The sequence below is a fragment of the Thermobia domestica genome, chromosome 17 (genome assembly GCF_964235325.1).
Source record: "Thermobia domestica chromosome 17, izTheDome1.hap1.1, whole genome shotgun sequence".
NCBI classification, from domain to species: domain Eukaryota; kingdom Metazoa; phylum Arthropoda; class Insecta; order Zygentoma; family Lepismatidae; genus Thermobia; species Thermobia domestica.
This window is the reverse complement of record NC_137470.1, coordinates 18,819,896-18,847,839: the sequence shown is the minus strand read 5'-3', so window position 1 is coordinate 18,847,839 and position 27,944 is coordinate 18,819,896. Positions and strand designations below refer to the sequence as shown.

Here is a 27,944-nt window from a genome sequence, read left to right as displayed (position 1 = left end):
AGAGACCAAAACTATGGCAACGTTGGTGGATACACATTTACTTCCAATGTCACTAGTAAGAGAATACGAGTGTTCGGACATTGCCGAAACCACCCACGAAGAGCATTCTTGTTTCTACCAGCTCTTTATATACGTCAATTCCACATCGGATTCAAGCGGTTTTGGACGCAAAAGGAGCCCCCACACCATACTAGGTATGATTTTCACACTTTTGCAAATGTTTTAGAATTTTCTGTCTAACCCCTGTATATCACAGCACCGAAAGATCTTATATCATAGTAGTCAAACAATACATATTTTGGCGTTATTTTGTAATTCAATTTTATTATACATAGTGAGCTCACGTCCGTTGAATGTTTGATCGGTAAGCCAATATCCTCCACGTCTAAGAGACTTGGTGAACGTAAAATAAACTACATAAGTCCCCTCAGATCCACGTTAGGTAGAGTTGTGAGAATGAAATACTTCAAGGACCTCTTTCTCCAACATGCCTTCTGCAATAAAATAAGCAATTGTCATAGCTTAATTGTTCCAACACCTGACTGGATTACTAAAATCGAAAGCGAAAAACCTCAGATAAGCAAAGTGTATGAAATATTTTCCAACCTGAGAGAGAAAATCAGAACACAGTTTCAAGCGCTCCTGTTCTTTAAAGGGAAGAGCAAAACATAATACAGTTCTTCGGGGACCGTAAGCAGATGTCTGCGTCCTGTTCATTTGTTAGCGAATATTCTAGATTCAAATTATAGAGGCAACAACTTGCTACCGAAGAATAATCGGATGCTCTAGAACACCTGAGTCAAATTTCAAGGGTTTATTCAGATGTTGATGACAGAACTTCTGGCAAATTTTCAGAATACAGAATGAAAGAAAATGTCTGTTTCCAAAGAATATTTGTGATCTACTGCGTCAAAGATGTCTCTTCTAACTTGGTGGAATGCCCTTCTTGTGAGCTCATAAGATTTGCAAGTATAAAGCCTTTCTGTCACATGTGCTCCTTGTCAAAGGAATATTAGCACACATGGAAACATCCATACGAAGAAACGCAAAGGTTTAACAAATGAATGCACTGCTAAAGTGATTTTTGTAAAGCATAACCTGAAGTATACATCACTACTTATAAAGTTATATTTTGGAGATTAAAAGCAATCTTCCCTTCTAAGAGAAGACGAGCAAATCCGAGTCGTAACCAAAATGAGCCTACAGCAGAAACAAGCGAATATTCAGTGAAGAAAAGAGAGAAGCAGATTCAAGAACGAATGAACCCAATGTGTGAAGAAGAAATAAGACACTTCTACACCTACAGAATCTGATGATGGTAACACTGATATCGATGTGCCATATGAAGGGTAAGGGGAAAAAACAAGGAATGTCCATGTATGTGCTTTTTCGGGTGCTTTGCCCTATCTGTTGGTGACTCTTGGTTCTATTTGACTGTATATGCCATGCATGCGTAGATGTAGAAATGTCCATATAAAATGGGCAAAAAATTTAACTAACCCTATTCTTCTCACGCTGTTTGCAATATTAAAACGCAGTTTTCTCGAAAATGCAGTTTTGTGACATTCCTTCTTTTTCCCCCCTTACCCTTCATATGCAGAGACTGGTGACATATCTCTGAGAACAGTGACAGTGCTCATTCTGATGTTTCTGGTGCAGAAACATACTAAAGTCAGTTAAACATGGGAACTGTCGAGTCTGTCGTATACTCGTATAACAAAATCTTACATCAAATTTCTTGCTTGGTAACTTAGCCTACTGCAATAAATAGAGAGAGAGAGACTGTATTCACTGTAATAGCTGCTATTTTTATTTCCACAATACTAGTGCCTTATCTGCATTAATCATAAAAACGAAAAATAATTTTTTTTTTCTGAAATTTCAATGAAATATTTCAATTTTAAAAGTTTCATGAAATTATCCATCCCTAACCTTAGGACAAACAATTCTCAGAGTCTCGCCTTATTTATAGCCCACGGTCCAAGCAGAACATTTATACTAACTTTCGAAGATGTAAGTCGAACAGTTTCGGAGATCTAACACACGCAAAAACGAAAATATACAAGCCTCCCCGAAAATATACATATTTTTTAGATATGGAATTTCCAAACCTTCGGAGCTTAAAGGTGCAAGAACATTATATATATATATATATATATATATATATATATATATATATATATATATATATATATATATATAAAATTTCAGCTCAATGCTCTACGTATAAATACAGTAGTGTCCCGAGAACTGAGCCTAATGTGGACCGAAGGATGGCCGAATTTGTGAAAATGCTGGGTTATCAGGAGTGAGGTTCAGAAAATACAGTTCTGTACTTGTATGTATTGGTTGTTTGAGAATACAACAAAGAATAAACTGTCCAATTACCCTTAAACAAAGAAAAAGTACATACCTTATGAAGGCATAGAGCATTTCCTATTCATGAAAATGAAAATTAATGAACACACACTGTACAGTAATTTACCTGATAAGACAGACCTCAGGAAAACACTTTATTATGAAGACATAAAGCTGTCTATATTCAAAATTAACTAGCCCTTTTGCAAAAACTAGCTATGTTTTTGCAGGCACGCGGGCAATGGCCTTGAACAGGTCTGCGCGCGGGGTTTTTCCGCCCTGCCAGGAGTGTAGCCGAGTTACCGAAAGCCGATTTTCAGGACTCTACTGTAGCTTCTGGCGAACGGGAAAAATTATTCGAGTCTCCCTCTCAATTCCCCCTTAGGATAAGTATATCGTAAAATTTTGTATTGTCTACAGTCTAGGGTGCAAGAGGGACATTTCCATATTGAAGGTTCTAGGCCTAAAGAGAGAGATATTTCAGTACAACGTCCCACGTTTATGACCTTTAGGCTAAGGTAGACGATGGTTAAAGCCAGTTAATGATGATGAATTGGTGGAATAAGAAAGTGGGAGGAAACAGTAGTACCCCGAATAAACCCACACGATGTTGTTCACCACAAACACTATACACATATATAAAGAGAGAAAGACATTACTTCATGTAAACTGATAATGGACAAGTACACACATTATAAGTAAACATACAGTGTTTTGTAGCAAAACCAATCTTAGTGTCTTATATAGACCTAACAAATTCCCATTTTGATAGGCATATTTGTTACGGGAATTTTATTTCGTAACCCACTGGGATCTGTACCAGCCTGAGGAAGTGTCAGCACGCAAGTACCGCACATGGTTAGAAACCCGAGGGTGCAAGGTCGTACGCCAAGTGATATCACAGTCTTAAATACTTTAGACAAAGTGCATACAAGGTGCAGGATTGTATTGTGTATATGTCTTCTGTGGGTGCTTACAGTATATGGAAGTAACACTTACCGTTTTCTATCTTACTACTACAGATTTTCAACTTGTCCAAACAATTTCCTTTGATATTAAGCATTTTGAGATGCACTTTACTTTATGGAACTACACATGAATTAGTGATTTATTTACTTCTTTCTTCAGTTGCATTCCTGTGCACAGGGTAACTTCAGGAGGGCATAACCACTATGAGTGTAAATACAACCTGCAGGAATATATACCTAAAAACCTACAAACACACAAACCAACCGGTGCCAGTTGTTGGCTAAAAGCAAGGACTAATCTTCCGTAGATGACATCCCACATGAAACTGTTTTCAACATCGTATTACTATTTATTTATTGTTATTTTAATATATCTTACCTAGAATTACTTCTATTTCCGTCATTCATTCTTAACTGTCAACCCAAATATATATTATTTTCATGCTTTCATTGTTCTTTAACAGATTAGCCATAATACCTTATTAGAATATTATGCAAATATAACTTTTAGAGGGGCTTTGGGAGCGGAACCCTCTATCAAACATCTCCTTCGGACATCAAAAATTACAAAATTCATATGAAAATAATTCTTTCCTCTACTAGGTTGCTACACAAGGGGATATTTACATTGATAGGATATGAACTCCTCTTAGCAGGAAATGTACTCTTACTGCACTAAAAAGGGTTTGTTAAAAGAGGAACTGGCTTAATGCGTGTGCACATATGGCATAAAAAGTATCACGAAAAAACTTGAAAAAAGGACAGGCCAACTTGTGCTACATGGGTACTAAAAAGCACAAATGCTATCTAAGAGTCTGAGCAGGAGCGCAGCAGGGAGGCCGCAGCTTTAGTGCGTCCATAGGGGGCAGGCGCGTCAGCGATGGTGAGTATATGAATAAACGAGGACAGTAGGAAAACACTTTGTATGGCATAAAAAAACATGCTTTGGCGGCACAACTTCGCAACATTCCTATGATCACTCTGTACACTGCCTTCACGTAGCACTTCATCTCATCATCTTCCTTATGGAGCACTACGTAGTAAAAAGCACACTTTCCATTTGGTATTCCTACATTATACATATAAGAGGTAAGATCCCAATATATTTTCGTTACTTATACAACACCCCTATTGTGAAATCAAGTAACATATTTCTTATGTGGATTTTACAAATTTTTGCCCCCATAAAATGAGAGATCCAAAATTTTGTCCCATTTCACCACATTTAGTTTGGATGCAACTCCCTCTTATTAGTTTTCGCTCAATAATTTTGTATTTCCCTCCATTACTGCAGCATACACGTATAAATTAATAAGACAATGGGTTCGAAGCACCGTTGTATTATGCTTTATTGCCTGTGTACGTAATATTGCATCATTACGCGAAATCATGTAGTCCAAAATGTAACATAGTTCCTTTCCTTAATTAACCACTCAATACTGACATTTATTACCTTTTTCTTACTCTCATGCTGAAATTTCGTCTGATTCTATTCATATATCCGTAAATTTTGTATTTCGGAGCCATCATCTGCGGCAGTTAACTCAAAGCAAGAAATGTATCAAACAGAATCAGGGCAGAGCCAAGGCGGTGATCGCTCGCAATAGTGCGTCCGAAGGGCGTAAGCAGGTGCGTCAGAGAAAGTGGGTCAGTGATGCTAACCCGTGGGAAAAATCCCATTTTCTGAGAGTTTTGACAATTTCTTTAAAAAAAAAATCACAGGAATTGGGAGCATATATTTGATTTTTCATACATTTACGTCATCGACGCAAATCAACTTCTCTATGGGCGGGAAATAAACTAATGAGTGTTCAATAAACGTGAAATCAGTGCTAATTGTGAAATTTTATTACCGTAAAATGCTTACTAGTATGGGAATGATTTATGCAGAGAGTTGAGATTCTAAAAACAGGACCATAAAACTTTTAACAACTCCGATATTTTAAGAAAAATACCAAACGGGAAGCAACCATCTTTCAAAACGTTCCACACGAAATTACTGGGGAATGAATTTTGTCTTATCTAACTTGGTTACGTTCCATCGAAGATTACGACAAAAATGCGTGATGCAAATACTAATTTCTAACAACAAAAGTTCTTGCATTTGTCAACATTTTCAATTTTCTCTCAATTACTTACTCAAACTGTTTGATTAAAATAGGAGGTTTAAATTCATTCATATAATTGAAGAAAGTGAGTGATATACAATAGCTTTACTTTTCATATTTTATAAATTTTGTAGAGCGTGGAAAATTCAAGAGCAAAATGGGAATTTCTGCCTCTCTCTCTGTCTAGATGAGAGTTTATAACGTTTCAAGTTGGCATTATTGAAGTGGGTATGTGCGTAATCGAGGATACTGGAAACACCGTTCCTCAAGTTACAAGATCCTTAACTGACTGATAGCTTTATCGTTATGGATGATGACTTAACATAATGCATTCACATAGGAATTCAGTTCATCATGACTAGCTAACGAACTATTACATCGTTAGAAGCTTACAATTTAGATTATGTTTTATAAGTTTATTAAAAGCAGCGCTGCGCCGATATAACTGACACTTTGCAGAATTTACTGGGTAGAATTCCTGAACATAGTTGTTGCACAGTGTTGTGATATAATATATATATATAAGTGATTCCACGAAAAAGGGAAATTTTCTGTCACGGGCATTTCTTCTAACTACTACTACTACTACTAGTAAGAATCACCTTTTTTTTTGTTTTGTTTTGTTTTGTTCGGTAGTAACCGTCACAAAGTAGGTATGCCATGTATAACAGTTTGCAAATATAACACGAAACATACGTAAAAAATTAATTATTACCCATATTTCTCAACACCGTGGGCTGTCACAGGGTACAGTTGACTGATTTTAAATTACAACTGAAGTCGCAAATCAAACATCATTTAATGGTAATTAAATGGAAGAGAACACTTCAATGTTTCGGTTTTATGGAAAGTAAACTTTTATAACGATTATTTTCGAAAGCTTGACTAGGCTTCGTTTCTGTCACCTCTATTTCGTCTCAACTCCATGGCATGGGATAAAATCGTCATTGCTCTCAATAGATAGCATGGTCGTCCACATTGGCAACACCCACAAGAAGACAAGGCAGACATGCTTGACTGAAGAACAGAAAAAGTTGTGTGCATGTGTTAAAAGCTATAGGAAAAAAATATTTTTGTGTGTGGATAGCAAGTGCGTATAGTAATTGTTACTCAACACCATGGTATTTATTACTGAATGTATTTGTATGGTGTATACCTTCTTTCCCTTGAGAAATCTACGCCTTAACGTAGAAAATTCGTACACAATTACTCACATGTACTGGTTAAAAAGTGTGCCGGTAAAGATAAATTATATTCAATTTTCTCTACTCCATGTCCATCTGAAAACTAAGGAATCCACGGTGTTGAGACAAGTTCACGGAGTTGATAATCCTATAGTGTTTGTTATGGTCATGCTCTTCCAAGTATTTGTTCTTTCAACATATTGATAGAAATAAAACTCGTTGCGTGGTTCTGAGTTTGTTTCCCGGTGAAAGCTCAAAAATTAATGGTGTTTACTTCGCACAGTGAGGCTATTGAAGAACTCATTTGAGTAGAGATGTACTGAAACCTGATCGCGCAGACCATCACAACGGCCGTAAGAGCCGACACGCTGACCACGTGTCATTTACACTCAAAGGCCGGCTAGTGGGTCCTAGCCCATTTAAAGGGTGTTTCGCAGAAGTTAATTTTTGTGGCTATCAGGTAGCTGGAGGTAAAACTTCAGTCAAGTCAAGATGGATAGTGTTTGTTTTTAACCTATTGACGTCTCAATTTGTAAGTATTATGCGCACCAACAAAAAGCTTTTAAAGAAGCTATAAGAAAAACACTTTTGTGTGTGGAAAGCAAGTGTGTATATTAATTGATATTGGTTTATTTCCTCACTTGATTGATTGATTGATATCGGATTATTTCTTCTTAACTAATTTGTAACTTTTTCCAACTCATTATTTGTCACATATGAGTCTCAATAGAAGTTTATTAAAAAATTCCGAAAAAATAAAATCGGTACGTACAATTTGGTACATAGGCGTTTAACGAAAAAAAAAAAAAAAAAAAAATCACCAAAATCTTTCAATATCAATGATTTTTTTATATTTCTAAATGTTTCTTGTGTAATAGTCTATAAGAAGTAACATTTGTTACAAGTTTTTTTTTTTTTTTTTTCATAGATTAAAATGCCGAGAAAACGATTAAGTGAAAAGGAGAAGCTAGAAAGAAAGAGGGAAGCCGAAAAGAAACGTCGGTTGGTAATCAGGAATGATCCTATTAAGCATGAAGAGTTCAAGAAGAGAGAACGAGAAAGGTGGAGAAAGAGGAAGGAAGAAGGAAAAATAAAAGGCATATTGTCATTTTCCGAAAGAGAGCAAAGAATAAAGAGAAAAAGGTGGCGACCATCATCAAAAGAACATTACGAAAGGAAAAAATCCGCACAAGTTGCTGAAAAATTTGCTACTTTTCTGTCAAGATCAATTACAAATGCAAGAATATTATATGGAACTATTCCGAAACTGGACATGGGAAAGGTGCTCCGATGGGGTCGGAGCCACTCTTGAAAGAATCGCAGAATGCCTTATTGCTCAAGGAGATGATGTAGACTTTAATTGAACAAATGGGAAAACATTGCAGAGATGTCAAGGTATACACTGTTTCAAAGGAAGAAATTTCATCTGTCGAACAGCAGCTTCCTCTCACCACGAAATGTTTTGTGGGAACATCAAAAGTACATAATGTAACATGGTGTAGCACAACACCACAAGTAAATAATTTCCGCTCTCTTTCGTGTTTTACGTGTCTAGCAGGAGATATCTGCATTCATTTCCATCTCGGGCAACTTAACTACTATTCTCCACCATCAGTGGCAACAATTTCTTCAGATGTAAACATTTATTGTGAAGTTGGTTTAACAGATGACAATCCACCAAAAACTGAAGACTAAGTTGCAGTTATATACTTTGATGAGTGGTAACCCCGTAAAATTCACATTATTTTTTAACTTTTAAAATCACTCTAAAAAACTCTCGCTCCTATTATTATTATTTGGCCAAAACTTAAGATTTAGTAAGTGCTTGTAATCAGATCTTATCTTATGAACAGCTAATTGTTTTCCTTTTAGGGATTGTCGAAGAGTCTAAGGGCAATGTACGGACAATCAATTTTATGATGGGGATCGGGAGGAATTTCTCCTGGCCCACTAAACCTGACGTTCAAAAAGCGTTGGCAGTTGACTTTCTGTGTAGACTAGAACAAACCTTCCCTGTTTCCTCAAGATATTCCCTTCATTGGAGTGGAAAATGTGGGCTACTTAACAAAGAACATCGAATTATCCAAAGAAAACTGAAAAATGATGAGTCCTACACTATTTAGTGTTCATTATACAGGGTGTTTGAAAACAACACCGACAACGTTTGGGAGGTGATTCCTAACACCAAGGTAAGACAAAAAGTATAGACCAATCTGGGTGCACAAATGCTTCCTTTCGGAGTTATAGGCTGCCGAAAAGATGAAAAAAAAATGAACTTTAAAGGTCCATAGCTCTAAAACTATGGGACCTAACGTAGTCGGGTCAAGACTTCACTTAGGAACTAGTATGTGCACTACCCAAATATCCATGTTTCAGAATCCTGCGGTACTTCCACAAAAACTTTTATAGAAGTAGTTGGTGAGTATTTCAGATTACATGCCCGTAGCCAAACTCTCTCTATAAAAATTGCTTCGTGAGTACCTCAGGATTCTTACTTTTTTTTTTTTTTTGGATAGCGCACATATTAGTTTCTAAGTGAAGTCGTGACCGACTACGGTAAGTCTCAGTTTTGGAGCTGGACCTTTAAAGTTCATCTTTTTCATGCTTTCGGCAGCCTGCAACTCCGAAATGAAGCATTTGTGCACCCAGGTTGTCTATACTTTTCGTCTTATCTTGGTGTCAGGAATCAGCTCCCAAACGATGTCTATTGTTTAGAAACACCTTATATATATATATATATATATATATATATATATATATATACGAAATATATAAATACACTTACCAAATGTTGAAAAAGTATTGCACTTTCGACGTATTGACTTGATCACACAGAGAAGACAGACGGTTTACAAAAGCTCAGAAAACAGATGAAGTAGACAATAGACAGATTTAGTGACTACTTCATCTGTTTCGTAAGCTTATGTGAAACGTCTGTCCTCTCCATATGATAGTCAACATATTGAAAGCGCAAAAATTTTTCAATATTTGATAAGTGTATGTGTATTTCATTTTTTCTTATTGTACGTCACATATTCATATATGTATGTATTCAATTTTGAAATCTTCATTAGATATATTTTCATATGTTTGCAGTATTTTCTGGAGTATTTTTGTATAACAAATTATGTGTCATCTAGTTTGTTAGAATTTTATTCAACATAAGGAGAATAATTCTAAATTACAAAAATTGTTAGAAAATTATTTCAATTTTTATGTAAATCATAAGCTTAATCACTTATAAACCAAAACTTATCACCCAGATGTATCACGTTTCTCAACTCCACAGCACTTTTCAACTCCGTGACCTATGGTCTCAACTCCGTGGGTGCTGAAAAGTTTATTTTTTATTTACTATATACCAATAACGATTCAGCTCTGCTGAACACCTAATTAACATGCACTTACGTAGTGGTAGTAAGTGCATCTGATATTTTTTTTTTGAAATAGGCGACCATCAATGGAACAAAAATTTTCCAAGTGAAAATTTCCCTTTTTCGTGGAATCACCCATATTATATATATATATATATATATATATATATATATATATATATATATATATATATATATATATATATATAAGGGGTTAGCGTTTATTTATGAATATTAGTGATCTACCTTCCTATGCCAAACATTACGACATTGTGGAGGTAGTACAATTAGAAAATGAAGAATATCTGTGCGATCCGTGTTGTAAAAATGTTTAGGTTTGTGGAGTTAAATAGAAACAACGCAGAAAATCTGCTACAATTGTGTCAAAGAAACGAATTAATGAAAAAGACGTGATGTCGAAAATGGGGAAACTTTAGAAACAAAATACAAAAGGTACAAAGAAAAGAACAAATTCTTCAGTTTACGTCCCACGATCATGCCATATATTCTAAAGGAGATGGTGATGATTGGAAATGAATGAAATGGTGGAATGAAGATAGTGGTGAGAAACGGGAGAATGCCGAAAAAACCAACGCATATGGTGTTTGTCCACCACACAAAGCCCACTTGATACGAGCTGGGATCGAACCAGGAACCCCATGCATCAGATGTGAGCGCTCTACCACTGAGCCACCGCGGCCTCCAGAGAAAACAGAAATCAGACGAAACATCAGCATTATCAAGTTAAATTTGGGATTGTATGAGTTCGCGTATTGATGCGATATTAGGTAAAGAGGCAATGGACTACGTTTTAAACCCACTGTCTTATTAACTACGCTAGGACCTGTATGCTACAGTAATGGAAGGAAATAGAGCGGGATCTAATGAGAGGCAGGGTTGGTAAAAACCATGGTTTTTATTGAAAAATCACTTTTTCTTGGCTTGAATCCGTTTCTTTTTCTTTCTTTTTTTTTTTTTTTTTTTGGTTTAAATAATTCGCTCTATGCATGTATATCACATATGGACAGAAATAAGTTTGTTTTGCCTTGGAGTTATCATGCAACAACCGGGTCATATTGGAAGGGGCCACATAACCTTAAAGCGGAATCCAAACATCAGAGATAAATTGTCCTCTATTTGAACTTGAAACCGGGACTAATTAGGCACAAATGCGATACGTCTGCCGACTCACGAAGGACACCTAATAAAAATACGTTGTACTGATCTTTACATACTTGTTAAAATAATTGTCAAGAGTCATTTCAGAAGGACAAGAAGAAACAGCTGCACAATTGAAACCATTATACAGAATTACATATGGACAATTTCAAAATACCGTAATAGTCCACGTTTGTTCACGACTTTTATTAGTACAAAGAACTATGACGACTTAATTTGCATATTAGTAAGAGAAGTGAATAAAGATACAAATTATTTGAGTCCACTTTGGCTCTGAACCATTTATACATAAATACTACCAGAGATATTATTTCAATAAATGCCTTTCGTGGGGTTTGTATGACCCCCCTCCTCAAAAGTAGGGTATTTTGTCAATAGTTAACATTATTAAAACGAAACAATATTTAGAATTTCTTTGATTGCAATTGCATAACAATAATAAACTATTAAAAAAAGTCACAGAAGAAACACTCAAACTTATATTTAAAAAAGCAGAAGCTGCTATAGTAGTATAATCTCTGAGTGATGGGGAATTTAGGTCTGAATATAATACGAATAATATGCAGGAGTGAAACGTGATAACCCACAAATGTGTGTTCATCAAGATTTTACGAACACTTACACCTTTATAAACATTTCTCAGTTTTTGGTTTAAATCAGTTGGATCTGAATCAAGTGTGGTAAAAGGATACTTTATGAGCATAAACATGTAAAACCCATGGAAGAAATATGCTATTTTATTTTACAATAGAATTGCATAGTCCGCAGCAAAAAACCTGCAACATTAGCATGTAAGTTTGTGAAACGACGAAGTCTTTTGCTCCAAAATAAGTGTGCAGGGGAGGACACCGATGTTTCTCTGGCGTGATTCGTGCCACTTAGGCGTTATGTTGATTCCCGTAGTTTCACAATAAACTTGCATGCTCACGTTGCAGGTGTTTTGCTGCGGACTGTACAAGTAACGAAAATGTATCGGAATCTTAAGTTCATAAGGTAAAAATACGAAATGAATAGTATGTTCTTTACCACGTAGCACTCCATAAGACATGAAATGAAGTGGTATGTGAAGGCAGTGTACAAAGTGCTCACAGAAGTGTCGTACATCCACAGCCCTGCCACACACAAGACATGTGTTTTGTGCCATATAATGCGTTTTTCACTACCCTCGTTTAGGTATTGGTTAGGAATATCCCGTAATAAAAACTGTAATTTTACACTTAAAATGAGTGAGTGCAAATGAAAAGAGGATTGCGCAGGATATTAAAATGTCCACTGTGGATGAATTCTTCAGAATTGTGAAAACCAGTATTTAACCTTTACATGTGAATTATTACAAGTGTGAAACCATTATAAAGACTACTAGGGATAAAGTGAATGAGTGCATACCAAGGACGACTGCGTATATCACTAATTTCCACCGGCAGAGAATTCCTGCATGATGTAGGAAATCTAAATTTTATGTTTACAAGTACAGAGTTAAAAGTGTGAAACCTTTACAAGTATTGTAACCTTATGTAATTTCCTGTGACGTCAAATGTTTTTGCATAATCCTCGTGCATATGCATACTGTCCGTCGCTGATGCGCCTGCTCCGTGCAAATGCACCCCAGCGCGGGACTCCTCTGCCACACTCCTGCCCCCAGCGCGGGACTCCTCTGCCACACTCCTGCCCTGACCAGATTAGGTTGCACTCTCGTTTTTAATGGCCCCCTAGCCCAACTCGGTTTGTGTTCTCACAGTAGTTTTATTCATTTATTTGCCAAAGTTCCAGATACAGCAAGGTAGCCATTTTACACTGAAACTATATAACATAGAATATAAAATTAACAATAATAAGTGTAAACAAAAAGCTATATAAAGGTTCATAAGTGTAGCAATAACAAATTGAAGAAAACTAAGGTTCTATAAGTGTAGCAATAATTTCCCGTCGGAATACATTCTCAGATTTAAAAATATCCACGTCAGAAGCAATGGAGTTAAATTCAGAAGCCAATCTATAGAACAAAGAACGCTGAATAATTGATAATCGAGGCGTGTTGCAATGAAGTAGTTTACTATTTCTAGTTCTTCTTGCAAGTACCCGAATATTAAATTTAGAGATTAGTTCTTCAGTTCTAAGTTTCCCATTTAGAATTTTGTGAAGAAACATCATATCAAGTTGCATGCGACGAGATGAAGATGTACGGATGCCAAGAGCAGTCAACAATTCAGGTTTACTTAAACAGCGTACAGAAGGTATTCTTTTCCTGACAATGGCAAGAAAGAAATTCAGAACTGAGTCAATGCGAGAGAGATTTGATACGCTAGCCATACTCCAAATGGTGGAAGAGTACTCTATTTTGGTTGAAATAAACGTTTTATAGAATATACTTAAGGCTATAATATCCCTAATCTCTGTAAACCTGTACAGGAGACCTAATAATCGCATAGCATTCTTGGTCATGGCAGCAATGTGATCAGTCAACAGAAGTCTCTCGTCGAACATAACCGAGATCCTTCTGAGATGAGACCTTAGCAACAGGATCATCCCCAATGAAGTAGGTAGAAGGGATTGTTTTTCTTTAATGAAAATGTAATAGAAGATTTTAAGGGATTTACTTTTAGATTCCATATGCTACACCAGTCCAGAAGATCTGAGAGGTTGTTTTGCTGTTCAATCACATCCTGAGCTGTCAATTTCTCGAAATAATTTGCAGTCGTTAGCAAAAAGAAGAAATTTGGTGTCAGATAACTTAAGATAAGGCGGGAGATCATTTATGAAGAGAAGAAAACGAAGTGGGCCCAGAACACTACCCTGGGGAACACCAGAGAGAACAGGAACAAAATTCGAAGCAGATCTATAGAGAACAACACGTTCACGTTCAGTGAGAGTCTCGTAACAATGAGAAGTTGCCGTGAATATCAAATCTATGTGCTAGTTTATGAAGAAGCTTAGTGTCAATGCGATCAAAAGCTTTAGTTAGGTCTAGATAGATTACATCAAGTTGTGCATCATTGGACAGAGATTGAATTGCTTCCGAAAGTAATAAAGATAAATTTGTGGGAGTAGAACTGCCAGGAAGAAAGCCATGTTGAGCAGGATCTAAGTAGGGTGAAACAAATTTATGCAATCTATCTTTGATTATTTTCTCGCACACCACAGAAAGGATGGGCAAGAGAGAAATGGGTCTGTATGATGAAACTTTGTTCGCGCTGCCACATTTCAAAATAGGAACAATATTAGCCTGTTTCCACGATCTAGGGAAAACACCTTCACTAAAGCATCTATTTAAAAATCGTGATAAAGGGTTGGCCAGAGATTCTGCAGTATTACGTAAGAAGATTGAACTGATATTGTCAGGACCAGGAGAACGATTCAAAGGTAAAGAAGAAAGAAGATGCCTTACCTCGTCAGAAGAAGTACTGAGTGAAGATAACGAGTGTGAACAAACTTGCTGAACAGGAAGAAGCGGCGTAGGAGTAGTCTGAATACAAAAATTCTTGTAGAAATAATCACTAAAAGTATGAACTTATTTTTACCAGTTGCTGCAATCTAGTCGTGAAAAATTTCTTCAGGAATGCGAGAAGCAACTCGAATTTATGAGGGACCAAAATCTATTTCATGCATATGTCCGAACGCGTATTTATACTTATAAAGAGAAGTCCGCATAAAATGAATCTGCACCCATGGATGTAACTCCTACTCTAAGAAACATTTCCTTAAGGCACGATGAGGGAATTTCTTGGCGAAATAACCATATATAATTGAATAGCACGTAATAATTACAAGGGTGTATCAGCTCGTACACATATTATCGTCTGTACGGAATGATTTTGACGCCACGGAAATAACAGTCCAGAACTATTTGGCGAAAATTTATATAAATAAATGCGAAAAAATGCTTTTCATCTTACTTAACGGACTATACTTAATCCGCACCATCCTTTATGCGTATACTCACCTTCACTGACACGCTTCCTCCCTAAGGACGCACCCCTAGGTAACGCTCGGGACCCCTGTTACACTCTCACCGTGACTCCATTAGAGAGCATTCGTCTTTTTTAGTGACTACCTAGCACAAGTTGGTGTGGGTTCTAAAGTTAATTCGTGTTTTATGCACTAGCTTTTCTGCCATGTGGACATGCTGTAGTTATACTCAAACCTCCTACAGTCAATCTGCATTCATTAAGAAACATTCTCTAAGGAAGTAAGAGTGTATTTCCTGCTAAGAGAAGTGAATACTTCATGGATATAAGCATCTTCTGTGGCAACCTTGTACACGAAGTATTTTCCTATACGTTCCGTGATTTTTGATGACCCAGAGACATGTATGTGATATGGGGTTCTTCTCTAAAAGTTTATTTGCATAATACTGAATAGTGCGTAAACACTTAGTAGCTGGAAGGTACTAATTTTGCGCAGTAATACAATGCAAATCAATACGTATCTGGAGAAGATCAAAGAATGGATGAAAATGAAGTATTCCTGATTAACTGTCAAGAGTGAACGACGGAAATGAAAGAGCAACTCTAGATAAGGAATATTAAAATAACTAATAAATAGCAATACAACGTTGAAAACAGGTCCATGTGGATCTCATGGAGGGCCGCCATTTGCGGAAGATTAGCCAGGAAAAATAAAGCAAGTTATATTTTGAAATTTACTGCAAGAATGGAAAACTGTTACTTTGACTAGGATAGTGACTGCAACCGATCCATGTGACCCGGTTCCCGGAGCAGTTTAGGAATCATTTCTCCAAAACGATTAAATTCATCAAAGCGGTCTGGGAAACAGTTCCTCGAAACAGACAACCTATTACCAGTAACTCACTCCCGATTAGGCAACTGCCTCCCAGACCGCTCCGGAAACCGGCTGAGATGAGTGAGTTCTTACACAAGAGTAATTCAGAAGTTCTGGAAATGTGCATTAAGAAACAACCACAGATAAACCTAACATACTTTAAACGGGTTAACTTTACAACGCCCGCTCCAGTAGGTATACTAAATCAAACTAGAAATTACACACTAATAATTGTATGAAAACGGATCAAGACTTCCTTAACCTTAAGCTAACCCGTTCCTAACCCCTACCCTACTTATTTATATCTTATTCTACTCTACCCTACCCTACTCTACTATAGTTTTTAAAAAGGTCCTACTTATCGATGCGCAGCTGGAGCGTGGCTTGTAAAATTTACCCATTTAAATGATGTGAAAACCAGCTCACCTAACCTAATCGAAGCTAACCATTATCTTCAACTACAAATTCTTAATTCTCAGCTAAATTTTTTTTTAAAAAAAAGCAACGCATATTTTTGAAACTACATGGAAGGCCGCTGCCACTCAAAACCCCCCTTCAAATAGTTGGATAAAATAAACTATCAAAACACATTTCGTAATTTAAAAAAAAAATAAAACACTAAACTTCGCGGAGGGAGCGTAAAACTCATACAATTTGTAATTTATAGAAACAAAGCAAAAATAAATAAAAACGAGTAAAAAAAATAATCAGAAAAAAACTCAAATTAATTTTCATTACATAAAAACAATTACTTTTCTTACTTCATTAAATCGGCCTTCAACATTAGCCGGGAAACAGACATGCAGACAGAGCATAAAAAACAACGAAACTGCAAACCTAAAATAAAAACGCATTAAAAAGACCGTTCTCATCGGCAGAAAATCAATTTGCTAAAATATGGACGCTTCATCGCTCGAAAAACGCTATACGAAACTACAAATAAGACCAACGATTTGTAACATTAATCTTTCTGCCTCCAAAAGTCTATCGCGCAAGATCTCCGTGTGCGAGCTCTTATTTGTTTAACTTAATCATTAAAAAACAAATTCAATATAAGGAGAAAGATGTCCAATACGTAAAAACTGTTTTACAATTCTTTAAATACATCAGAGTATTTAAAAAATACCCTCGACATCCTCCCAAAAAGAGGGAAGTCACTGGAAACATCGCCCTCACAAAAGAGAAGGGAAAAAACGATTGCTAGCCGCCTATGATGCTGGGAACCCGACTCCTCATTGGCCACCGCTCAAAATTGAACTTCTAGCAATTTTAATGTCCAATGAATTAGAGGACTTTATGGACTAAACAAGTGCCACCGAACAACTTCTAGGAACTGTGTAGTAGTGAAGTGTTTGTGTGAGTGTTGGTGCCAATTACGACAAACTGGAATGAAAAACTCTAAGTCCGTAAGAAGTAAGCATTCATTACCATAAAACTAAATCTATTGCATTTTCATTACAAATGCCTATAACTCTGCTCTCCCGTCTAAATGTCTGTTTTGAGGCTAAGTGTTATTTTCAGTCCGACACTAATCAAAATTTTTCCTAAAAACTAAATTCCAAATTTAATTCATTTTAAAAAACAAAGGTACTCGCATTGAGCCTCACACACTACCTTTGCTATTAATAAATGTTTCCTTTTGCTCACAATTTTCTCCACGAAATTTGTGTACCCTTTATTTACTCTCATAATCTCCTTTGTAAAATAAACATGAGAATACGTTCTAAATTTGTAGGTATGGAAACCTCATCTGGAAAAGAGCATCTAGTGTGCGCTGTCTCTCTGAGCCCAGGTAAGCCTCAGTAGCATAGGCACACAACGATACAGAGAACCAGCATAGCGCAAAAGTCGAAAATATCGCTCCCCAAGTGACAATCAGCAAATTTACGATGACACAAATACCATGAAAAATTTAACATAAGGTTTCCTGGACCATGAGTTGACACTAAACTCCGTTTCACAATTCCTGTTATTAAAAAAAAAAAAAAAAAAAAAAAAACTAGGGGTTAAGTTAACTAGGGGTTTTTAAAATTTACAGGAAAGATATGGATAATTTGATCGTTTGTGTGCTTGATAATATATAAGGGTCTCGAAACATCTGTTTATTTGTTTTATATAAGTGGTTATAAACATGGGACTATACGCCGAGAGGAGGGAACTACTTAGCGCAAGGGAACCGAACAGTTGCATTGTGGGGAAGTAACGAGCATTTATGTTAGGCAAGATTCTAGATTACTGGTCCCCCTTCCCATTGAGCAGTAATAAAGTCAGAAAACAACGTGCCCTGCGGGGCTCTAACTCGCGAACGCTCGCTCGGCAATACTGTGTAAATTAAATGTATAAACTTAAGTACAGAAAGAAACCAACCCAGCTACTAACCTACATGAGGGACCAGCAATCTAGAACCTTCCCTTTATGTTATCAACATGGCGAATGTACAAAGGCAATGAACTAACAGTTTTAACATTTGTGAAGCAATACGTTCATACCGAGCAAAATCTTTTAAAAGTTTGTGAAGAGCACGGATTAATGAACCTAATAACAAATTGCAGAAAATGTAGAAAGGAGATACGAGCGAAAAAACATGGCGAAAGCGGACGCCCAACTTTGGAATATATGCCAAAACGAATAAACGCCCACTCTCGCCATACTTCGGAAATACCTTCCGACTTCGACCAGAACGATCACAAAATACCGCAAAGCGATAACAATTTCTGAATCTAATACAAACTTGTTTAGAAAGGGCGATGGTTTTTCAATCTCATATACTAAGTCTACAGTCGGCATGAAACAAACTGAAGCATGCGCTTCCACGAATTTGACAACCAGCACAAACTTAACACACTGACACATAGCGACTACATGGAGCTACGGACAGCTGAGTAGCTAACTACCATATGAGTGTACATTAAGAACAGTTACCTAGTGGAAAAAATAGGAACTATCACCAACTCATCTCTCAATAGAAATCGAACCTAGGCCACAAACAGCTCCAGCAAGTGACTGAACATATAACTACCGGTTCCAGCTACTGTCATAGTCAAAGTAAAATCTTACCGCAAGAATTAGTAGTGTGAAATTTTATTGGGAAAAGGCGGCAATAAAGGGAACATCTCCAGCGTGCTGGATTGTCAATGGAAAGAGATGCTGTATTTCACTCCATAAGATCTGAAGTGAAAATTTATGTAAAGGGAGTGTAACAAAGCTGTGCCACACGCAAGATATGAACTTTTAAGTTGTATGAAGTGTTCCTCCCCTATTCTACTTTATGGGTATATGCTACGTCGCTGACGGGCCTGCCCTATAGACGAACCCCCTACCTACGGCTCGAGTCCCCCAGCTGCGCTCTTGCTCTAGCTTAGACAGCATTCATGATTTTTAGTAGTCACCTAGCCGGTTAGTTTTTATGTTACTTTCTTATACACTAAGCCATCCTATAGTGAACACCTACACTAAAACTGATTTTCTGGGACAAACATTTCGTGCTAAGTGAAAATGTTTCATGAATGTATATGTAGCCCCTGAAATAGGATGGTGCCACGAACGAAACTTAATGCAATTTCAGCTAACCTACCAATCAAAACTGGCAATGCCTTCCGCAACTGATTTGTAATTTTTAATCACTCACTTTTGTTCATTAATGACGGGATTTAACAGAATAAATGGCCTTATATATTTCTTTCTTGGAGTAACAGAGTAACATCAGATATGTCTTCTGTAAATTTTACAAATCTATGGCCCCACTAAGTAAACTGACACCCCTTCTTTGTGAAGCGATCAACACACACACACACACAAATTTTACACACTAGTTTGCCATCATAGAAGACAATATTATGATAAATATATTAACTATATTATGGTCACATTCAAATGTTCAACTAACCTTCATTCCATATTTTCCTTTCTTGAGTTACAAAACGAAAAGCAGCGTCAGAAGAAAAGCATTGAATCATCTGAATCAAGTCGGCAAAGTATGTAAGACACATCTCCAAAGAAAATTTAATTTCTTCGTGTTGATTTGAAAGTGCACTCTTCTTCATTAATGCCCTGCACTCTTAACGCCGTATGGATAATAAAATACTAAGTAGAATATAAACGAATAAACGTAGTGAATAAAAGAATATGTAGTCAAATGAGTTTCACTAGTAGTAATAAAACCTTTTAAAAGGAGATATGCGTCCTATATGATCCATACGCCTTGCCAAACACAGCAAACAAATCCCTTTTGCACTCTTGTTCCAATCGAAAATTCCCTCCTACTTTTCAAACCAGTAATGGTTACACATTTATGTGCCTCAGACATAAATTTCTAAAGGCTACAATTGTAAGACTATTTCATGTATATTTCACAAGGAGGATTTTTCAAATGAAAGTTAAATTGTTCACGTGTTAATGTTTCCTATATCCGGGTGGCATGATGGTTCAAGGTATAGAGTAAGGATATGTATATGATCAGTGGCTCAAGGTATATGAAATGAACTGAACTCGGAGTCCCAAGTGACTTATCAAGCCTTGTCAGATACTTTTATGGTTTTGCCACAAGATGGAGGCAAATGCAAGACACACATACCGCACAGAGTTGTTTTGAAGTATGATTAGAGTTATACTAAAACTGAATACTGCAGGAAACATATGTTAGTCGATATCTTTAGTATGGCACTAATCACGCTTCAGAACGACTTTGCATACGGCCTATAGCCTCAGAAAGAAATGGACAAGCAGTAAATCAACTCTAGATATTCACAATATACCGTTACAGTAGTGCTTAAAAATATTTATATATATCAGCAGATAATGTATCAACATATCAGAACGAATTGAAATTAGAACATGCTAATCAAATTTCAGTTTCACAAAATGCAAATCAAAATTCTTCAATTATTCTTCCGATTCAATTCACTATACGTAAGATGAAATACTGGGCCATATTCAGTCATTTTCGCGTGTGATTACAGTCATACTAAGGGGAGTGACTATTGCATGAAACATATGTTAGTCGAACTCTTTAGTATGGCGCTACCCAAGCGTCAAAACGACTCTGAATACGACCGACTATATATTAAAAGAGAAAAATTAATACAAAGACTGATAGGAATCAGAGGCATATGTTGTTTTATCGTTCAGGGCGGACTGTAATTTTGATACCTCTAAAATGTCGGGAATTAGTACCTGTTTCCGCTCACAATCTTAATGTTACCTGCTAAATTAACTATCAGTTAAGGTTAGTGTAAAGGGACAAGTTTCGCCGATAGATGTCACTACAGTCTTCCTATCTCCCACGTGGATTTTTTACCTTTCACGAAAATTTACAATTTCTTTTATAAATTTCAACCTAGAGACTTCAAATTTTTAGAGAAGGAACTTCATAACCTATTAAAGGGAACAATCGGTGCCAATTTTTTATTTAGAATTTTCTTCATTGTTGAAACAGTTTCATTATTAAAGATTTGGATATCCTTTTGAATAATCAAACCATTTCAACAATGAGGAAAATTCTAAATAAAAAATTGGCACGGATTGTTCCCTTTAATAGATTATGAAGTTCCTTTTCCAAAAATTTGAAATCTCTAGGTTGAAATTTGTAAGAGAAATCGTGAATTTTCGTGAAAGATAAAAAATACATGGGAGAGATACGAAGACTGTAGTGCCATCTATCAGCAAAACTTCTCTCTTTAAACCAACCTTAAGACAAAAGTCGGCATATACAGCTATATAAATTAATTTATTTACTTTTTAGCATACAAAAGTATTTTTACAGTGTACTTAGCTTCGTGATATTTCAGCCATAATTTAGCTATACTCAAAACGGAGGTTTTGAAAAATGAAATATTTGTTTTGCGTCCCACTATTAAGCCAGCTAGGGTAAAAGGGACGGTGATAATGAGAAATGAATGCAATGGTGGAATGAATAAAGGGGAGGAAATGGTAAAACCCCGAGAAAACCCACGCACACAGTGTTTGTCCACCACAAAGCGGAGGATTTGAAACCGGTTATCAGCGTGTTAGGGAACGAGTTCTCTACCTCAACGATGATGTTGCCAGTAGCTTAGGTAGAGCCCAAAACTCAGAAGTCTATGCAAGTAGAGTATATATACAGACCGGGTATAAGTTTATCATGAACATGGAAGTAATATTCAACAATCAAATTTAGAGGGTGTGCAGAAGGTAGGTGACTAGACAAAAAGGGTGTTGAGAATGGAATGGTTAGAAGCATTACCTGTTACTTGCCGGGTTACGGCGTCGGTCCATCTGCTTCAGAAAGCAGTACGATGACGTCACGATTTACCTCTCAAACCACGACGTAGAGAACAAGGTGCAGATGCAAAGGACGCTCCTTCCTGGACAGAGAAGTCCTAGTTCAGTTTTACTCCCAGATGAATGGGCTTCTCCATTAATCCACGTCGAAACACCTAGGCTTCCTCTGACCCTCGGACGGCTGATTTAATGATGAGCTCTTTAGCAAAGATGTCGAGTGATCTTTATCCAGAACTACAAGCAGAATGACAAGCAACGGTCACCAACAGCGTCAGACCATAAACCATCAGAGACGAATATCAGCAGCCGCAAGGCATATGACCAGTTGACGAAAGGCATCCGAAAAGGCCCCTTCACGTTTGTGACGTGTGTATTTAAGAAACTATTTTGTGTGCATCACAACGGCATGATCTAGATTGTTTCTCCCAGAGGATGTTCTTTCTGGTACCCCCTACCGCCCCCCCATAAGTCCGTTCTGGATCCGCTCTTGTGCTGACAACGGGAAACATTTTGAATGGGATTAAGAAAGTGATGACTTATAGAAAAGTAATTGTTATTTCTACAGCTCGTGAATACAAAAGGAAAATTTCTGCAGATTTGATTATATTTCAATCGAGTTACATAAGCTTATGTAATGTAAATTCTTCGACTAAATAGAATGGTTTATGTAATTGATGAGACAATGAGGCTTTCTTTTTCGCTGTCTGGTGGAGGACGTATCAGGTAGCTGGTTGGGTGAGGTGTGAGGGTGTGAAAGGGAACGCAACGTGGTAACAAAAATTTAGAGTAAAAATGAAGAAAATAAGTTATTGCTAATGAAATTTTCCAGTACGAGTGATTTGTTTTGATTTTCAGTGACATCCCGTTCAGTAGCTAGACTGAGACGTGTACCTAGAGATCCGAACCACATTAGCTCTTATGTTATGGTAATAAAAGAATTGGTGCAATAAGATTAGAGAAAACGGGAGACTGTATGAAAATTCATTTACACGATGTTGTATACCACAATTTCAACATGTGGCCCAACGATATGCTCAGAAGAAACAGTTCTAAAGAGATCTTAATGCCCCTAGTGCCCCTTGAGTTATGCCGATGTTAACAGCAAATCAATATATTCAACTATGGAAATGACAATGAACTGCTGAATTAACACCAAAGTTGTGTTAGGGTGCACTTTAAACCAGGAAGTTGCAAAGCAGTGTCATCTTACACTTCATTTAATAGGTATAACGATGTTCTTCCGTCGATATTGGTTAGAAATTGCCTTCGGCAAAACAAATTTTCATCTATTTGCTGTTTCTAAATTTGTGAACTGGACACTGAAGGTCGTACAAATCCAATAATTCTGTCGATTGCCAAGTGTATCTTTTTATATTAATTATTATAGACATTTTCTATTATGAACAAACTGCGTTTGGACGCAATCCAAAAGAAAATATATTTATAACTTCCTGCTCCGTTTTACTGAGAGTCGAGTCATTGTTCTTTGCTAAAAGTATTGTTTTTTCTGACCTAAAAGTGAGCTACCGATACATACAGCATTCAAAATTATCTTTTTCGAGGTTCTCTATTTTCAATCTCTACCCAAAGAATAATTTAAAATTATTTTACGCTTTAATTTTCTTCTCTGTCTCTACTTCCATTACACCAATGTGTCAAAATAAAATTTCTTTCAATTCTGATTTGATACAACAAATTTAAATAGATGTAAATTCAAAGATGATCCTCAACTCGGAGCTACAGGAGAAGAAAGACAATGGTAGGGACAACGTTCAACACAAATGCGTACTGTAAGTTTCTACCTAATTTTAATAAACAGAGGCAAAATGCGTGTTTCATATTCTTCGATGGTGGAAATCGTAGATGAATTATTTTCTACTATTTCCGGTTTGAATAGAGGTTAACGGAGGAGGCAGAACCTATTCTCGGGACACTGAATCGATTACAGGAAATTACTCCTCGATATGTTTTACTATTTTTGCTCTATCAGAATCCATGTTGAAGCCGGAACTAATAGTAAATTCCGTTTTTTTTTTTTTTTTGGAAGAATGTTACGGGTGGTGATAGCATGTTCTTTTGATACCAGAATCGCCTTCGAAGAATTAAAATGAAATGAAATCAAACCTTTAAGTTTTACGTCCCACGCTTATGCCGGCTAGGCTAAAGGAGACGGTTATGATAAATGAATGAAATGGTGGAATGAAGAAAGTGGGAGGAAACTGAAGAACTCCGAGGAAACCCACGTACACGGCGTTTGCCCAACGCAAAGCTCACTTGGCGCGAGCTGGGATCAAATCAAGGACTCCATACACTAGAGGTGAACGCTCTACCATTGAGCCACCGCGGCCTCGATTTGAAACAATGATTAGGACCTGTCACTTCCGGTTTGGATGGAAGTTTAACGGAAGAGATGGAACCTATTCTTGGAACACTGAAATGATTGCAAAATAATAATAATAATAATAATAATAATAATAATAATAATAATAATAATAAAATAAATAAAAGAAAAACGCTTCTCGACATTTCTTACCTCTCTTGCTATGACGCCTGTCGACAATCTGATGGACGGACAAAGCTGATCTCTAAGACTTTCAACATTTATGGATAGCATAGATTGGAATTTTAATAATATAATAAAGTGACAGATAAAAATAAAATAAGTAAATTCCAGTAGCGTATTTTATGGACAACCGAGGCTACCGGCGGTAGCTCTGTAACCTTAATAAAGAAAGTTGTTATAACACGTATATATTAATTTAAAATAATGTTTACAGTTCATTATCTTCTTTTCATACTACTAGTTTCTTTATATTTTTTGCAAACATGAATTCATATTTAATACTAAGACAGCAGCTAACGCTTGGAGCGCAATACCTCTCGCTTTCGTGGACAGTGATGATTTGTCAACCCCTCAGTTACCATTATCTTCTGCTAGCAGAGAGAAACATGTAACTCTTAGTGCGCCCACATAGGTTCCTCCGTAACAGTGTCTTACCAAGCAGGTTTCCTCTCTGTGGATCGGTTTCTGTAGGCGGAGCGAGTAAATCAAAGTTAAGAACAATGACCTATCAGCCATTTTGGGGCTATCTGAGAATTTCGGGACATCATTTTGTAGCGCTTTCTATCAACGCAATGCAAACTTTGCCATTCTTGTTATTGTAGTTATAATTTCGTACTGTGTTATTTGTATTGATTGAATCCGCTGATTTTTCGCCAACCATTACGAAATGAGACCTGCAGACGGTATTTTAGATTGGAGAATGTGTTACTTTATTACTCTGGTGAGCATTGTGAGTAACGTCTAGCGGGAAAATGAAATGCTACGAAGAAAACTATGAATTTTCATTTTTGTTACGAAGTAAATTGATTATAGAACATTTTTTGTAAGAATAAAATCAACACAAAATGGATTCAAGACCAAATAGCAAAATCACTATATATTTCGTGATGCAAATTGATGAACAAATAATATTGTATGGGATAACTCTGCACATTCCGTAACAGTTTGCGTTAAGACAACGCAAAATTTGAGACTTCGGGACCGACAATAGAGATAATTATAATAACTGTCTGCATTTTTGCACTACGTTTCAATACTCAGAATTTTTGTGAAGACTGGTACGGAATGACAACCAACGTCAGTAACAGAGGCGACTCTTGAGGGAAGTGACATTGGTAAAAATTAACATTTTACGAACGCAATCCACAAGAAGTTAACTGCGCAAATGTACGGTGTAATTTCATTTACGGTGGAAAACATTAATGGTGTCAAAACAAAAGTTCAAACAAAACACATCAACCAGTTTTTTCATCATTATGCATATTTTTTACATATTATTATTATTATTATTATTATTATTATTATTATTATTATTATTATTATTATTATTATACAAGGTCAGTGGTAGTCCATGCGGTCAAACCAGTATACGCCAGTGGTAAATTCTAATCTTAATAAAACTTTTAAAAAAATATGAACTAACTTCAAAAAAGGCACTAAAAGACAGGCGATAATAATAATAATAATAATAATAATAATAATAATAATAATAATAATAATAATAATAATAATAATAATAATAGCATGAAACCAGAAAAATATTACTATTATTTATAGAAGTATTTGAAGTCTTGCCAAACCAAACATATCAATGACTCAAAATTGCCATCTAAATAATTTTTCATTAGGCAATAATACTGTGAATTTTACAAGAATTTCTGGAGTGAAACTTCGTCTATTGTCTGTTAAAATTAGTTAATAGACCGAAATTATCTTTCAGTATCAATTAATGTGATTGCAGAATATTTGTGCACTGGCACAAGAAAGTTCGAAATATTTATCTGGCCAAGATTTACTGATGCCACACATGTACTGGTTGATTGGCTGGTTCTTTCTTTTTTTGGATCTGAAATAAGTATATTATCCAAGTTTCCTTATTTATTTTTATTTATTTTTATTTTATTTTTTTATTTTATTTTATTTTTTTATTTATTATTTTTTTTTTTTACCAAATTTCGTCTGCAGTAGAACTTGAAGTTGTTTTCATAACAATTTGGAATGATTTGCGGAGTAATGCACTTTTAGTTTTAAGGGACTTAGTTGTTTCAACAAATTGTCGGAAAATGTGCATAAACGAAATTAAATTACTCGCTTTTAAAGATCTAACACCAAGAAGGAGACAAGACAGCAGCGTCATAGTTAACAGGCAGACATCTGATGGTACGAGTAACAAATTATCTTTACTGCTCTATAAAACATGTGATAATGTGTAAACTATGAAGTAGAACTGGCAAGGCTCAGTAGCTTGTGGGCCCACCATGTTCGCTCAGAACGGCTGCAATACGACGAGGAATCAAGAGGATATTCTCCTGGGGTATGGCAAATTATGTGTCCGACACGTCGTCACAGCTTATGAATTGTGCAAAAATCGACTAAAGGTGGTCAATCGGAGTGATATTGGGGTAACAGGCCAGGCAAGAAAACAGAGGAACATGGTATACAGTCAGAAAGTGTATGACAGTACCTGCAACATGAAGGTGCGCATTATCGTGCTGAAATTTAGTGCGCGGCAGTAGGGGTGTTCCAAGAACCGGTTTCGGTTCGGTTTGTAGCGTAAACAGAATCAATCGGTTTCGACTTCAAACTGGTTCGGTACGGTTTGAGAACGGTTCGGTTCGGTACGGTTTCGGAACGGTTCGGTTCGGTTTGTAGAATGGTTCGGTTCGGTTTAAGAACTGTTGGGCCCTTTTTGAGGACTGTTTTGTTCGGTTTCAGTTCAATATTTGAAATCAACAGAAATGCAGTTTGCATTATTAGGAACCGTCCACCAAGACATTATAATAAGGCTGAATGTTACGTTTTTCGGTATAACTTTATTCAGATTAAAATTATTTCGATATTACTGAAACAATTGAGGGGTCGTACTTGTGGGGGTCTTTTACTGATGCTTTAGAATTTGGAATAAAACTCTTAATATAAGTTGTCTTCCAACTTTACGCCATGAGCGGATTTAGGAGATACAGTGGAAGGGGGGGGGGGAAGTTACTTGAAGGGTGGATGCTACTCCAAGAGAAGCTACGTTTAGAATGAAACATTAAACTGACTTGAAATGACTAGGAGGGACATGATTTACTTCCTGTATGTGGAATATATCGTGATACAATATTATCAGGTAACCAAGAAAATTTGTACTGTTTCTGAGAACAGTTACTTTTGTCGCGTTAGTGTGGCCA

At 36.4% G+C, this 27,944-nt stretch overlaps 1 long non-coding RNA gene across 2 annotated transcripts in view; it reads right to left on the bottom strand.

Moving 5' to 3' along the window:
* The window catches only part of LOC145674375 (uncharacterized), a 79,006-nt gene that overhangs the window by 28,978 nt on the left and 22,084 nt on the right, over positions 1-27,944 (bottom strand). The window contains exon 1 of one of the 2 annotated variants that reach the window (XR_014128914.1): positions 19,837-20,390. The exons of the other annotated variant lie outside the window; for it this stretch is intronic. This is a non-coding gene — a long non-coding RNA (uncharacterized LOC145674375). Of the gene's footprint in view, positions 1-19,836; positions 20,391-27,944 lie in introns of those variants that run through there. 2 annotated transcript variants of the gene reach the window in all.